This window comes from Pinus tabuliformis, chromosome 5_2, assembly GCF_031772625.1.
Source record: "Pinus tabuliformis cultivar Carrire ecotype Pingquan chromosome 5_2, CPIR1, whole genome shotgun sequence".
Lineage (NCBI taxonomy): Eukaryota > Viridiplantae > Streptophyta > Pinopsida > Pinales > Pinaceae > Pinus > Pinus tabuliformis.
In genome coordinates this window covers 721,027,865-721,044,764 of record NC_142306.1, presented here as the reverse complement: position 1 = coordinate 721,044,764, position 16,900 = coordinate 721,027,865, and positions in this window count along the sequence as shown.

Here is a 16,900-nt window from a genome sequence, read left to right as displayed (position 1 = left end):
CACTAAATTCTTGAGTATAGCTTTGCAAACTTTGACCCTTAGCTTATCTAAAGTTTTTCCAATCCATTATAGCTTTTTGCGTGTATGTTAATGGATAAAATTGTCTTCTTATTGCAACAACAAAATAATTCCAAGAGGATAAAATCTTATCACTTTTCTTCGTGTCCTCTTGAGTTTTGGCCTCCCATGAAATGAGTGCTGCACTTTCCAACCTAAGAGAAGCAAGATGAATTTTGGTTGCATCATCTTTGATTCTTTGTATCCTGCAATACACTTCAATCTGACGAATCCAATTATCTAATTTCTCAGCATTTACCTCTCCGTTGTACATAGGAATCTCAAACTTTATGTCGCGCTTTAACAAATGAGATTTACCATGTCCCTTTGGAGAATTTTGAGGTGTTTGTGAAGGGGTTCAAGTAGAATAAGATGAGCGTGAGGATGGATGTGAAGGTGGTGGCTTGTCACCATCCCCTCCATTCCCTTTTGGAGGTTTGTATCCATTTCCTTTTGGAGGTTTTGAGCTCTCTCCTTGCAACCTTGAGTTCCTCTCCTCATAAAGAACTTTCACCATTTCAGACATTTCAAAGAAAGATTTTCTAAAAGTTCTCTCATCTTCAGACATCCCTTCATGAACTTCTTCATGTGCCATGACTGGTGAATCTTGAGATATGTGTGTTCTCCTTGAAACAATTTGAGACCTTGGCTCCACAAGCTCTCCTTCTCCTATTTTGAGCTTCAACCTTGTAAGCATCAGAAAACACATGCAAACAAAATCAAACCTTCAAAATAACCTTGAGCTCTGATACCAAACTGATCTGTTATACAAACTTGAAGGTGATAGAAAATATGAAAGTAAAATTTTATGTATTTTAGGCAATGGATCACTTTGCAAAAGCACATAAAATAATGGTTTTAAAACTCAATTTACATCATAAAATCAAACATAAATATACCATATATAGTAACTCAAGACAACAAAATGATAAAGGAGTTTACCCCTTCTGGGCTACATCTCATGGTCCAACTTCCAATGTTGGGCCTCTTTCATTAAGTGCTCAAATTTGTGTTTACATGGATTCACAGTGCTCAGAATGTAAAAATAATGTTTCCAATGTCTCTAGAACAGTAAAAACCCCCAAGTTAGGCTCTTGTTGGGCCCAATTTGACAAAAAAATGAAGAATTTATGCTCTAGAGAAGTTTTTTTGCCAACTACTCTATAAATAGGAGTCCTCTGCTAACTGTTTTATGAATTTTGCAATTCCAGGGACCGTCGAGCGTCATTTTTGCTCAGCACCAACGAGATTCCCGCTAGTTCGGGTGCAATTTGTTGGATCGTTTAAATGCATAATGACCCCTTTGGTGAAAAATTAGGGCCACATGGGCCCATGCGCCTGGGGGCTAGGGCTAACTGCCAACCACCATCAGCATAGCCCCCATTTCTATTGGGCCACAATTCTGCGAGTTCAAAAATATGAGGGTTGGCCCCAAAATCCTCACACCTGCCCGCCAAGCGCTCTGCCCTGCCTCTGCCTTCGATTATATGTCATATGGTTAGAAATGTTAGGTGTGGAGCCTTATTATCTTCTTTATTTAGAAGTATCGCCACATTGGACCCCAATTCGTAATGTGGCGGCAACGCCACCTGTAAAAATAGATGTAAAATTGCCTTGTAAAATATTGTAATTTCGTAGTCAATCTAGGTCGTTCATTAGGCAGAGATCTGATGGTAGAAGTTATGTTTAATTTAGGGTTTTTTGCGCTAGAAGGAAACCCCTCGCTATATATGAGGGAATTGTATTGCGTCTATGTAGATCTGTATTCTGAGCGAGAAGAGAGAGGAGATTGAGCAAGAGAAGAGGGAATTACAACGGATCTGTTGTAGGTTGTATCTCTTCAGTTTGATGGATAATATAAAAGGAAGGACTGGCTGTTTCTCCGTGGACGTAGCCCAAATTGGGTGAACCACGTATATCTGTGTCTCTCTTGTTTTATGTGTTTTCAGTGTTTATATTTCTGCAATATTTTATCTGTTCCATTGCTCTGTAATATATAATTTCTAACAAGAACTTAGGCTGGGGCTAAGCCTCTGTAGGAATTTACAGGGTAAGTTCCTCAGAAAGAATACCAAAAGGACACCGCTCACAACCAGATCACAGATCAATACACCAGTATTTTTGACGTGGTTAAAACCCTCAAAGAGGGAAACAGTCCACGGCCTGTCCCAACGTGGGTACTACAGGCAATTTATTAATCAAAGAATGAAAATTTACATAAGCTTCTCTCATGCACGGAATACCCAAACAATGACCCTCCATGCGCTTTAAATAGAACTCATGGACCAATCGGGTGTCAAGCCACGGATCAAGTGTCGGTAATACCGAGGAGAGAATGAACCGTCGGATCACTACATATCGTGACCATCGGATTGTAAGTTACAAAATGTACAACGGTAAAGAAACACACTTTACCTAACTCTATACTAGACCAAGTTGAACTTAACTATTTCCTATGTGTCGGAATATCCTAACATCCCCCCTTAAGAACAACTTGGGATAGGATTGAAGGATTTACAAATATGACACAATAGGAGAAGGAAGGAGGCACTAGAGCCTATCCCCCCTTAGTGACAACTTCCTGAACTCCAAGCATATATCGAAGTTTAGTGAACTTCACCTCTGTGAGAGCCTTTGTGAAGATGTCTGCAACCTGATCATCTGTTGAACAATATTGCACTTCAAGAACATGGTCATGAATGAGCTTTCTGATGAAGTGCATGTGTAGTTCAATGTGTTTGCTGTGCTGATGCTGGACTGGATCTTTGCATAGCTGAATGGCACTTTGATTATCACACCAAAGTGTGGTTGGATGCTGCTGCTCAAAGCCAAACTCTGATAGGATCTGACGAAGCCACAAGGCTTCCTTACTAGCTTCCACGGCACCACGATACTCTGCTTCTGCTGACGAAAGAGAAATGGCAGCTTGTTTCTTACAAGCCCATGTAATAGGTCCTGAACCAAGAGTGAAGACATAACCGGCAGTAGACTTCCGATCATCAGGGTCACCAGCCCAATCAGAATCAGTGAAACCAACTAACAGAGGAGCTGCTTTGGCACTGTAATGAATCCCAAACTGTACTGTACCTCGAACATAACGAAGTATTCTTTTAGCTGCTTTCCAATGACTTTCACGGGGGTTTTGCATAAAACGAGCAACAAGGCCAACAGCAAAGGAAAGATCAGGACGAGTATGGGTTAAATACAAGAGTTTTCCTACAAGTTGACGGTATAAGGTAGCATCAACTTCAGGAGAAGTACAAGAGACTGAAAGTTTGACTCCAGACTGAAAGGGAGAAGGGGCTGGCTTACAGTCTTCCATGTGAAAATGACGAAGAATATCACAAGCATACTTGGACTGGGAAAGGAAAATACCCTCCTTGGATTGCAAGACTTGAAGACCGAGAAAATAGTGTAAGTGTCCTAAGTCTGTCATTTCAAATTTCTTTTTAAGGCTGGACTTCACATGGTTTATAAGGTTGGGATCACTACCAGTAAGAATAAGATCATCAACATAAAGAACAAGGATGATAAGAGAGTTGCCCACTTTCTTGGTGTAGACAGTATTGTCAGAATGACACCTAGAAAAGCCAGATTCTAAAAGAAAGCTATCCATTTTGGCATACCAAGCCCGAGGAGCTTGCTTGAGGCCATAAAGGGATTTCTTAAGTCGAAAAACAAGGCTGGAGTCTGTTTGTATGAAGCCAATGGGTTGTTCCATATAGATTTCTTCCTGCAAGTCCCCATGCAAGAAGGCAGATTTAACATCCATCTGATGGACTTCCCATTTTAAAGAGGCAGCAAGGGAAAGAACAAGGCGGATAGAGTTCATTTTGGCAACAGGGGAGAAGGTTTCAGTGTAGTCAATGCCTTCAACCTGTGAAAAGCCCTTAGCAACGAGACGAGCTTTATGTTTATCAACTTTCCCATCTGGTCCATACTTGGTTCTGTAAACCCATTTACATCTAACAAGTTTGTGTCCCTTTGGTAGAGGAACAAGATCCCATGTATCATTTGTCATCAATGAATGATATTCTTCATTCATAGCTGCTTCCCAATGTGGATGGCCTGAAGCTTCTGCAAAAGTGTCAGGATCATGATTTACTGGAGCTTGAGCCAGTAAAGAAGAGGCTCTTTCAAACTGAGAACGTGTACGTCGCTGATCTGTAGGATCACCAGCAAGATCACCTGCTGCATCCCGAGTAGCACGGACCCATCTTGGAAGTTGAGGATCCTGAGAAGGTGGGGGAGGATTATCATCCTCGCTTTCATCATCTGAAGAAGAAATGTTTTCAAAAGTAGAAGAGATAGGAAGAGGTGGCACATCCGCCGGACTAGGCTCGCAGGCCGATTTATTTTCATCAAATTTTACATCTCTTCTAATGATAACATTTTTGGACTTAAATGGAATAAGTCTATAACCTTTTACATCTTCAGAATATCCAACAAAAGTACATTTCTCACTCTTAGGTTCTAAAGCTTTATGCTTTTCATCTGGAATATGGGCCCATGCTTCACTTCCAAACACACGAAAGTGACTTACATCTGGTTTAATGGAACTCCAAGCTTCTTCTGGAGTGATATTCTCTAGAACCTTAGTAGGAGTGCGATTGATTATATAATTTGCACAATTAATTGCTTCGGCCCAAAAACTAAGACTGAGTCCTTTAGATTGCAGCATACAATTAGCCATTTCCTTTAAGGTGCGATTTTTCCTTTCAGCTACACCATTTTGTTGTGGAGTGTATGGAACAGTATGTTGCATTTGAATTCCATTTTCGGTGCAAAAGTTGATGAATGTGTTTTTAACATATTCTCCACCATTATCAGTTCTTAGCTTAAGAATTTGATGTCCAGATTGTTTTTCAACAAAGGCTTTGAAGGCCAAAAATGTGTTAAATACTTCGCTCTTGAGTTTTAAGAAGTATACCCAAGTGCGTCTGGAGAAATCATCAATGAAAGTTAAGAAGTACTTGCAGCCAGAGAATGAAGCAACAGGAAGAGGACCACATAAATCACTGTGCACAAGCTGTAAAGGGGTTGAGGCGTGCCAAGAGGCACGTTTGTCAAAACTGTCCCGATGATGTTTTCCGAGTACACATCCGGAACAAACACCATCTCTGCAAGATACCATAGGAAGACCTGTCACCATATTTTCTTTACATAGATGCTGAAGGGAGCGATAGTTTAAGTGACCAAATCGCTCATGCCAAAGTTTGCTCACTTCATCATTATGAGCAACAAATACTGAGGGAAGATTTGATGACCCAAAGTTGTGAAACTTATACAACCTTGTGGAATCATCAGCAAGACCAGTAGCTAGAATCTGTTTAGGATCTTTTAGATCCTTGATTACAACATCATGAGGTGAAAATTCAACAATTTTACCTTCACCTGAATGAGTTATCTGATAGACAGATAGAAGGTTGCAGGATAAGGTTGGAACACATAATACATCATTAAACTGACCATTGTCTAGATGAACAGTTCCAGTCCCTACAACATTAAGAGATCTATCATCACCAACATATATATTTTTGGTGTTACAATCATTTAAAGAAGAAAACATGGCTTGGTTTTTGGCCATGTGATAAGAGGCTCCAAAATCAATGAGCCACTCATGAGAATGAGAAGAAGAAGAAGATACATTTAATGCATAACCAGACTGAGATGATTGACAACGACATGCAGAAAGTGCCATTCCGGAAGTTGAAGTTGAAGTAGGCTCCACATGGATGTTATGTTTCTTCATTGCGGCTTCTAAGGCTTCCATCTTCTTAAAGCATTTAGATTCTAAGTGGCCATCTCGATTACAAAAGTTACAATGTCTATCAGTCTTCTTCCATTTGTTTTTATTGGTCTTATCATTTTGCTGAAATGATCTTTCATTTTGAGGCTGAGTTGGTTTAGGACCATTCTTTTGAGGATATGACTTCTTAGGATTCTTTGAATTTGGTTGCTGCTGGGCGGCTAACGCTTTCGTGGAAGAGTTTCCAAGATTAAGAAGACCAAGGTGTAAGAGTTTTTCTTGTTCTCTTATTAAGGAATCACAAAAGGAGTCAAAGGAAGGGGCCTTGTAGTCTTTTCCTTGACAAATGAAAGCTTCCCTTGTAGAATGGAAAGTGGAAACAAATACAGAGTAGGCTGGTCCCAACTTAGTAAGGATGGAATAAATAAGGTTACCATCTTCTTTCTTAACTTTAACACCTTCCAAGAGATATCTAAGGGTCTTGAATTTGGACAAGAAATCTTCAATGCAAGAAAAATTATTAGGATCCAAAGTAAGCAACTCATTTTCAAGTTGATGGGCTCTAATTTCATTTTTAATCCCAAAAACTTTAGCGAGTTTTTCTAATGCTTCATGAGGAGTCTCAAGTTCTGCAATGTGGAATCTAAGATCAGGAGAAATAGACATCCCTATCAAACCACGTGCTTGATCTTGTCTATTTTCCCATTTTGCAGCCTTGTCTTCATCTTTTGGTTTCTTCTCTTGGTCTGTGGCTATTCTGAAGAGACCTTTACTTCTAAGTAAATCTTCCATGTAGGCTACCCATTGGAAGTAGTTAGTGCTGTCAAGAATGACTTGACATGGACTTTCCATTTTTAAAAAAAAAACTGAAGCTGAAGATGCTGAAAGTAAGTGTTCCAATGGATAGATCTCGAAAAAATAGGCGGTTTTAAAAAAAACAGCTCTGAAAAAGGCTTCCGGATGAAGAAGTTATGGCTTTTTGAAAAAAAATTGTTGACGTTGCCGGCAAAGTGCGCGAATGTGCGAGAATGAAAAAATCCGCCCCCACAAAATGGAGACTTGAACCCAAGACCTCTACTCTCTTAAAATAGCTTTGAACCAATTGATCTATACAAAAAATTTGAGAGAGAGAGAGAGAGAGAGGGGGGGGGGGGCTTGGTTTGCGTGCTTGCCTTGAGAAAGCTCTTTTTCCCTACAAAACACACAACACAAAACCCAACACGAATATGCAAAGAAAAATGAACCTTGCGGCTCAAAGTTAGCTTTAGCCAAAAAACTAGAAATTTTTAAAAAAAATCTCAAAGTTAGCTTTAGCCGAAAAACTAAATATTTTTCTCAATGTTTCTGATTTTCCGAGATCACACTAAGGTGCAGGGAAAAGAGCATACGCATGAGAAAAATCCTTCCTTTCTGTTTCTGATTTGCCCAGATCGCACAGAGTCGTAGGGCAAAGAGCATACGCAGAAATGAAAGGTATAGATCCGGTTAAAAAAAAGGCTAAATAAACCGAAACCGAAATAAGCAAAGAAAAAATAACAGTAAACTGCAAAAAACACTGTATACCTCCCGATCTGAAAAATGACGCAGCTAGGGCTACCGGAAACCTTTTCGCGTGAAACGAAAGGGGTTCCTCACTGGAACAGATGCTCCGAACGCAACAGAGCAGTCCTCTCGGCCCGAAAGTAGTCAGAAACAGCAGATCTAGGAAACGACATCCACATGCAGTTCTACCGGCTTCAGATTTGGATCACCAACGGACGCGGCCCTCAAATAGCTCCGATACCATGTAGGAATTTATAGGGTAAGTTCCTCAGAAAGAATACTAAAAGGACACCGCTCACAACCAGATCACAGATCAATACACCAGTATTTTTGACGTGGTTAAAACCCTCAAAGAGGGAAACAGTCCACGGCCTGTCCCAACGTGGGTACTACAGGCAATTTATTAATCAAAGAATGAAAATTTACATAAGCTTCTCTCATGCACGGATTACCCGAACAATGACCCTCCATGCGCTTTAAATAGAACTCATGGACCAATCGGGTGTCAAGCCACGGATCAAGTGTCGGTAATACCGAGGAGAGAATGAACCGTCGGATTGTAAGTTACAAAATGTACAACGGTAAAGAAACACACTTTACCTAACTCTATACTAGACCAAGTTGAACTTAACTATTTCCTATGTGTCGGAATATCCTAACAGCCTCGAGCCTTTGGTCACTTTGCATGTGGTCTCATGGGTGTGTAGTAACCAGGGGCTAGAGGCTTAGCCCTGGCCCCTTCCCCAAACATTATTCCATCGACACTTTAAATAAGCATTTGTTGCTATGGTTATTAAGAACTGCATGCAACACAATGGTAAAGTGCTGCAATGCTCAACATGAGGTCACCTGTTCGAATAGTGTGGAGGCCAGTTTGGCCCTTAACTAAAATTTTACATAGTACGAAGGTGCCACGTGGCAGTCCATAACTAGGTCAAGTGGCACCCAACCATTGGTCCACATAACAATTCAACAACTAATAAAAATCCATAAACCCTTAACAAAGTTGGTGAAGCCACTTGGCAGCATGCCATGTGCTCGAGGTACACAATCAACCTACATAGCTAGGATGCTAAGTCATCACATGGACTGCCCAGTCAACATTCCTGCACCCAACCTACAAAATTTTTACCTGTTTAGGAAAACGATTAGAACGTGATCTTGGGAGAATACGATATCAGTGTTGAGTGATTCAAGTTGCGTTGGATTCAGGTCAGCGAGATCTTCGTTTTTGGCACTAGTCCCAAGCACTTTTGAACACTTTCATTTTTTAGCACTTTATTGATCCCTTGGATCACACACTAGAGAGGCTGATAGATTGATGCATGATGCTAGAGAGAATGAGGGTGCACCCACATCACAACGCATGCAGATGAGGTCACCAGATTGGTACACTGTGTACATGGATTTGATGAGTGAGAGTTTAGAGATTGAGCCATCCTCATTCGAGGAAGAAATGTAGAAACCATTATGGATTGATGCCATGGTTGAGGAGTATGACTCCATTATCAGGAAAAGTGTTTGGGAAGTGGTCCCAAGACTAACAGACAAGTCAGTGGTGAGTTTTTTATGGATTTACAAGGTAAATCAAGCAACAGATTGGAGTGTGGAGAAGCACAAGGCTAGATTTGTGGCCAGAGGGTTCTCTCAGGTGGAGGGAATTGTTTACGAGGAAACCGTTGCTCGAGTAGCAAGGTACTCTTCAATCATATCTATTCTAGCACTTTCAACACAGATGGGATGGAAGATACATCAGATGGATGTAAAGACAACATTCCTCAATGGTGTGATTGAGGAAGAGGTGTACATTGAGTATCTTGGGGGATTTTAGACCTTCAACAGAGAGTCACATGTGTGCAATCTCAAGCGAGCGTTGTATGGATTGAAACAAGCACCCCATGCTTGGTGCACCAGTATTAACAACTATTTCACCAGGTTGGGCTTCATCAAAAGTGAAGTAGATTCCAACCTTTACCATATTGTGGTTGAAGGTAAATTGTTGATTATAGTATTATATGTCGATGATTTATTTCTAATAGGTGATGAGAAGTTGGTAAAATCATGCAAAGAGGATAGGGCAAGAGAATTCGAGATGAAGGACCTAGGGCTTATGCATTATTTCCTTGTTATGGAAGTATGGCAAGGTGATGAAGAATTGTTTGTCTCTTAAGGAAAGTATGGAAATGAGATACTGAAGAAGTTCCACATTTAGAGTAGCAAACCCATGGAGACTCCTCTAGCAGGGAACTTGAGGAAGGAAGATGCTACTTCAAGTGAAGTAGTGGAGGCTACTATTTACATGCAACTTGTGGGTTCAATTATGTATTTGGTAAAAACACGACCGAACATATGTTTTGCAATTAACCAACTTAGTCAAGCAATGGTTAAGCCAACCAAAATATATCGGAAGACAGCTAAACATGTGTTGAGATACATCAGAGGCACCACTCAGTTTGGTCTTTGGTACACACGAATAGAGGTTGTGAAGTTGTAAGGCTTCATAGGTGGATATTGGGTAGGGAGTCCATCCAATAGGAAGAGCACATCAAGGGGAATCTTCAGTATTGAGTCAACAACAATTTCTTGGTACAACAGGAATCATAGATCAATTTCACTCAATTCGGCAGAAGTAGAGTACATGGTTGCTAGTCAAGAAACTTGTGAGGCTATCTAGATGAGGAAGATCGTTATTGGGTTATTTGTTCAGCAGATTGATCCTACAGTGATTTACTGTGACAATCAGAGTTGGATCCAACTATCTAAGAATCCATTTTTCATTATCGGTCCAAGCATATCAACATCCGGTATCACCATATACGAGATTGTGTGCAGAGGAGAATCATGTTATTGGAGTGCATTCCTACATAGGAACAAGATATAGATATTTTGACATAGGAATTGTCAAGATGAAAATTCGAGTTTCATAGAGGCAGGATTAGGGTAGAAGATAATCCCTTTCTTCTTGGCAGGGAGTGTTGAAAATGCAACAAGAAAATCCTAATTTAATTTTGTCCTTGAATTAAGTTGCAAATAAAATTGTAATTCCACATCTCATGACAACTTGTATTAGTTAACTAAGTTAATTTGACTTAGTTGGCTCAGTTAATTCAATTTGAGGGTCTAACTTGATTCATGTAGAGTGTATCCTATATTATAGGAGCCCTAGTTGAGTTTATTTTGAGTTGTAATTAATTAATTCAGTTTAACTAAGTTAATGTAAGTTAAACTAGTTCCAACTATTAGAGGAACTAGTGGGAGGTCTAGTAGTGTGGTGTTTCCTACAGTGTAGTGTGGTAATGCCTGCAGTGATCAACCAGTAAATTGATGATTCACTCATAAATAAATCATTCATGTCAGATATGAGAGTTACCCTGTTGAGATTGGAGTTCAGGGACAATGTACTATCAGTTGTATAACCATCCGAATTGTATAGGTGGTGCATGCAGTCAGAGGAAGACCTATGAGGATTGCGGAATTCATATTGAGGAATTTACCTAATTAATACGAGGCTAATTCCCAAGGAAATAATGCAAGGAAATAGGGACTTGGGAAAGTAGTAAATTGGCTAAGTATTGGCTTGGGATAAAGATAGTGCATAGGTTGCTCGGGCTTGAGAAAAGAATTGCAATCTTCTCATATTTTCTGACTAATATAATATACAGATAGCAAGGGTTTTTAGTTTTGGCTTTCCCCAGGAAATCATTGTGTTATGTGTTGATTGAATTCTTTCTCTTGTGTGCTTTGTGATTTCATGATCGTTTAATTGTTTCCAATGATGAGTAAAGTAGATTCAAGTCTATTGTTTTAGCATATTACAATTAGCAGTTTGAATCTATAGGGAATTTCTATAGGGAGAGCTTTATTGACTAACAAATTGTGTGACTCAGGTAGTCAGGGATGAAGGCTAAGCCTTGAGACTGCGTAATGCACAGTTCAAGCTAGGCTAATCAAGAAAATTTCTTAATTGGGGAGCTCAAGGAGCCAGGTTGAGGGATTGAGCAATGATTCTACCTACTATGCAGCTATGGAAGGCAAAAGAGGCTAGATGATAGCATAATTGCGCAGTTCATGATCTCAAGGATTGGGCTTGAGGACTGAGACTGCAAAATACACAGTTCAGGCCTGGATGGAGGGCAAGATTGCATAATTTTGGAGCTCAGGGGCTGAGCTTGAGCACTGGGACTACGTAGTGCGCAGTCTTGGGAGGTAGGAACTGCGCATTGTGTAGTGTCAAGAGTTAAGGTTACATCTTGAGGGTCGAGACTGTGTAATGTGTAGTTCAAGAGGTCTGAATGAGGCTAAGTTGCTTGGTTGGAAAGTTTTCTGGATTTGGCTAAGTGTGGGATCAATGAAGCTGATCTAAAAAGTGATAAGACTTTACTACAATCATACACTTAGAACACTTGATGACGCAACATAGATCATCTAGAACACGTGGACAACATACTTCCCTCAATGTGACGACTTTGCGACGACTTGCGGCAAGTGCAACACCAAAGGTACACTTTATGACAACTGTGATGACACATGTACGACAATGCTTAAAAATTTGAAAATGAGTGCGAAAAATGTTTATATGGTTAGATCAACTCATTTACACAAAGATAAACCCTAGAAACCACTAAAATAAGCTTATGTACATCGTGTGAAACTTTACATGTGAAAATACGACATTTTAATTTTCTTGCAAATGAGAGCAGGACACTTAAGTAAAACACATGCGATAAGTCATAATGGTTGCAACGACAATATACAAGACCAAAGTGGGATCTCAAATTTGGAGTAGGCCAAAATTTTGGAGGGTGTTGTAAAAACGACAATATGTGGTCAACTATACCCTTTAATTTTAATTGTGCCTTTTTTCTCCTATATATACCAAGGAGACCTAGTTTTAGATATCATCACATCTTGTACATTTTTGTATTGTAAAATGTGGCTTCCCCCTTGAAGAGGCTCCATATTCACTCTTCCTTTTAATTCTTAAGGTATGGAGTTACCTCCCCCTCTCTCTTTGCTATTTTGGGTGTTTTCTCATAGAGACATGGATCAACCTAGAGTTATGGTCTACATAGATGATCAATGAATATGTGTAGAAAGGAAAAAGAAAGTTTCCCAATTCCTAAAGATAATGATTGGAAGAATTATAATTCATATATGTGTATATATATGAGGGTTGATGAGAGAAACGTTGTGGAATCTTGTGACTTAGTCATAGCCTCTATGAAAATGATTAGTGATAATACAAAATGTAGAGATAATTGAGAGCATGGAGTGTTATTGTATCCTCCCATTTAATGAATTTGTCCATGGGGAAGAAAGAAGTTTGAAGGGCATTGTTTTTTAATGATAATATTATGGTGACTACATGTGATAATAACTAAAATAGAATTATTATGAATTTTATTATGCCTCCTTTCGAAGCATCATATATTATTTGACCACTATGCATGAATCCTAACTGCTATTGAAAGGGCACAAATTGTTAGGAATATCTTTATTTTCACTCCTAGTCACTAACTAAACACATTATTTATTGTTTTTCTTCAATATAATTGACATCACATGAGAATATGCTCACGTTTTACCAACGCTTCCATTAACAAAAAAAACCATGCATATAAAAGTTTGTAGCCATCAAAGCGATGAAAGCCTTAGAATATAGACAATTATGGAGTTAATGAATCTTCAAATATTCATTGGAAAAGTTCAAATTTATTAAATTGTTAATTAGAGTTATGGCTCTTGTGTCAGTTTTCAAGGTATTATGGCATGTATCTCATCTTGAACGATATATGATTTGTATTAAAAGTTAGCACATATTAAGATTGCATTATATTGAGAAAATTTATGATATGAAATAATGTTAATAAACAAAATAATTTTTTTTTTATAATCAAAAAGTCTTTGATCGTGATAAACACCTAAATTTCTTAAATTTTGATGGATAAAGAGAATAATTAACCAAGATAGGAAAGTAAGTAAATATTGATGGTATAGATGAAACATTCCTAATAAGTGGATAAAACTAGATAAAGTATGCATTTTACTTAAATACCATGTTAAATTTTGTTTAGCTAAATTTTAAGAAAAAGGTTTGATAAAGCTATAAATTAGGACGTAAAGGAATAGAGAAGAACGCCAATAGGGTGAATATTTCCAAAACCCTATTTATTTGAATGAGGATGTAGATTAGTCACCACCCTAGATCCATCTTAGCTTCCAATCTACCAAGCACCGAGAGGGATCAAATATCTTTTCACTGTAAAATAGGTTTGCATCTCAAGGGATTTTATCCATATCGATGGTTGGTAGATATAGATTTAAGATGGATTTAGGATGGTTTAATTTCTCCTTTTAAATAGGATATATTCCCCATGAATACCATAGTCTAGGAATTAGAAGGGAGGAGCCAGAAATGGAGCAATTCAGTGATATCCAAGAAGAGCGTCAACTAGTGGATATACCAACAATAAATGGAACATATACGTGGAACAATATGTGGGGAGGAAATAGGAAAATAGCGTCTCGCCTCGACAGATTTTTGGCAACAGAAGAGCTTGTCAGCAAAGATGTCTACTATGAGGCAACCATTTTACCTTTCTTTGGCGAATATCACTGGCCGATTAGATTAGAAGTGGACATGAAACAAGTGCAAACAAAGAGACCCTTCAGGTTTGAAGCCTTTTGGTTAAGAGACCCGACCTTCACTAGAAAACTGAAGGAATGTTGGAAAGAGAGTAAGAAAGAAGGCAGAAACCTGATTGATACTTTCCAACTCTGACTCAAAGATCTTAAAGGAAAAATAAAAAAATGGAATAGGGAAGAATTCGGTAATATACATCAAGATCAGGAACTGATTCAGGGTAGATCTAAATCCCTAATAGAGGTAGAAGGACAGTTGATAAATAAATTAGAGGAAAGAAGGCAATAATAAGAGATCACGTGGAAACATAAATCAAGAATCCAGTGATTAAAGGAAGGGGAAAGGAACTCTAGATTTTTTCACAAAGCAATGATTCAGTACAGGCAGCATAATAGGATCTTCTCCCTAGTGGATCAGGAAGGAAATCGCCTCATTCAAAAGGAAAATATGGAAAACGTTTTAGTTCACCACTTTCAAATAGGACAAAGAATATAAACAAACTAACTCGACATATTCCCCAATCAATGAGAAGGGATTAGAACCTCACCCTTTTAAGGGGGATATCCAAGTATGAGGTGGAAGAAGTAATCAAAGGCCTCGCGAAAAATAAAGCACCAGGCCGAGATGGGTTCATAGCTGAGTTCTTTCAGGCTAAGTGGACATTCATGGGAGAGGATATTGTGGAAATTGTGGATGATTCCTGACACAATAAAAGAATGCATCCAGCCCTGAATTCCACCTTTCTTGCCCTCATTCCCAAGATTGACCACTCGGAAGAACCACAAGGTTTCAGAACAATAGCGCTCTGCAACGAAATTTACAAAATCATGGCCACAATCATGGTGAATCGCCTCAAACCTATCCTACCTTGCTTAATCTCTCAAGAACAGACGGGCTTTGTTAAAGGGAGACAAATAGTAGATGGAATTGTTACGGTCCAAGAGGCAATTCACACCTTGAAGAGAAAAAAACTAAAGGGATGGTGGTAAAATTAGACTTATCGAAAGCCTATGACCACCTGAGCTGGAAGTACTTATAGGGCATACTAAAGGAATTTGGCTTCGATTCAAGATGGATAAGATGGATAATGTCGATGATATCAACCCCGGTATTTTCAATCCTTCTCAACAGGACGCCCACTGAGGCATTCAATGCAACCAGAGGGCTTAGACAAGGCGATCCAATGTCCCCGTTCCTATTTATATTGGCTGCTGAAGGCCTAGGAAGGTATGTAAAAGAGAAAGTGCAAAGGGATCAATATACAGGTCTTAGAATGTGGGGCAATGATTTGCTGTTAACACACCAACAATTCGTTGATGACATAATGATGTTTGGGCAAGCAACCCTCAAGGAAGCCAGAGGTCTGATGGAAATCCTGAATGACTTCATGAGCACCTCTGGGACGGAGATCAATACGGATAAGTCAAATATATTTTTCTTTAACACTAAAACCCCATCTCAAGCCTTCCTAGTAAGAATAATGGGATTCCGCATTGACAATCTCCCTTCGAAATATCTAGGAATTCCGCTAAGTGACCACCAAACCAGAGTGGCGAACTAGAAGACTTTGTTAGCGAAAATCCAAGGGAGAATGCAGAACGGGACCTTTAGAACACTAAATATGCCAAGTCGTGTTATACTTCTGAAAGCGGTGCTTCAGTCGATTCCAATCTACCAATTATCTAGTCAAGCGGCCCCCAAAATAGTATGTCAGGGGATAATTAACATTTAAAAAAAAATTATGGCAAGGGCTCAAAACAAAAAAAACAAAATGGGCCCTGCTATCATGGAATTGGCTCAACAAGCCATTAAAAGAAGGAGGGTTAGGTCTCAGAGACCCATACATTCTCAACCAGGTCATGGGGGCAAAGCTATGGTGGTGATGGATTCAGGGAGGAGAAGATCTATGGAAGGAAATATGGGGAAGGAAATATGGAATGCCAAGTTCGATCGAAGGAAGGCTAAGAGTCTAGGAAAACATCAAGGGTTTGTCCATATTGAATTTAGCATCAGAAAATAGAGATCTGATAAGAACCCACAACTTCTGAGAAATAAGGGAAGGAGACAAAGAAAAATTCTGGGATGAAGCATGGCAGCAGAGAGAAAAAATCTACAATAGACTTGATCTAGGGGTCATATGTCAATTCACCAATGGCCCGACACATCAAACAGTGGAAAACTTTTGGAGCCCGGACATAGGAGAACACTAGAGAAAATGGAAACAAAAACAAGACTGGTCAGGCACTCCTGAGTCCATCCAATGGGAAACCTATGAGAAAGAAATGGAAACTCAGAAAATTGCAATCTCAGAAAGGTCAGATATAATAAGGTGGGGGTATAAAATCAAAAGGATGTTCACTATTAAAGAAGGCTACTATTTACAAGCAGCACACCACCTGCAACAGGGGCCACCTATATGGGACAAAATCTGGCAAGATAAATTATGGCCGAAAATTTCTTTCTTCCTGTGGATAATTCGGCATGGGAGAGCACTCACTTGGGATCAACTCCAGATAAAAGGTATGCAGGGACCATTGACCTGTAGCACCTGTGAAGGACACTTAGAATCAATGGAACACCTAGCAAACGCCTGCAGCTATAGCGAAATCCTCTGGAAAAACCATGAACAACTCTTCGATGTCAGTGACAAGAATCAATCAAGCATGAAAGTAACAATGGAAAAATGGAGAAGAAAGCCTTACTAGAACCCCATCCTGAATCACACTTGGCGGTTATCATTGGGATTCTTACTTTAGGCAGTCTGGAAGGAAAGAAACAAAAGAATCTTCAAATGGGGAAAGAGAACAGTAGTAGAATTATGGAGAATGATAGTCCAGAACATAAGAGAAATGATCTTAGCCGAGAAATGGTACACGGAAGACTGGGAAACTAACCCCCAGGAAGGACGA